Source organism: Suricata suricatta, chromosome 17 (assembly GCF_006229205.1).
Source record: "Suricata suricatta isolate VVHF042 chromosome 17, meerkat_22Aug2017_6uvM2_HiC, whole genome shotgun sequence".
In the NCBI taxonomy this organism is placed as follows: domain Eukaryota; kingdom Metazoa; phylum Chordata; class Mammalia; order Carnivora; family Herpestidae; genus Suricata; species Suricata suricatta.
Genome location: NC_043716.1, coordinates 53,000,790 through 53,001,436, shown reverse-complemented (window position 1 = coordinate 53,001,436; position 647 = coordinate 53,000,790).

Here is a 647-nt window from a genome sequence, read left to right as displayed (position 1 = left end):
TCCGTCCCTGGGAGAAGTCGGCCGGGACGGGGACAGTTTGGGCTCCCTCACCCGCCCACACAGGCCAGGCCGAGGGCTGGAAGGGCGGGTTTGGGGACTGAGAGGGACTCCGATTAAAACCGAAGGAGGGGTCGGAGACAGGGACGTGGAATCCTGCTGGGACGGCTGCCCAGTGTCCCCAGCCCCGTCATTCGCCGAAGTCTGCTGGGCCAGCAGCTTCCAGGCTGGTTTATATAGACGAGGCAAGTGTCTGATATGCCCTATCCACACCCCCAGCGTTGTGCACCCCACCCCAATACTGGTATCAGCAGAGAATAACCTTGCCTCCTGTGGAGACTAGAGGATAGGCATGTTCACCTTCACTCTTTACTCTTGTGTAATCCCAGAAGCCACTGGGGTTCTTGAACTGAGCAGCAGGTGCCTGGCTGGTGCCCAGTCTCAACCAGAAGGCAGACTTGGCGGGCGTTCTGCCAACCACCCAATAATGGACTGGCTGGGAGCACCTGTCCCAGTGTGCTGTCCGGCCCTGCCTGGGGCCCACCGGGAACCCGGCCCCACACTGCACACCTGAGGCCTTTCCCTTCCCCCTGTCCTCCTCCCTAGGTGCTATCATTAGTCCCACCCCAGTAAAGAGCTGCTGGGGCTGG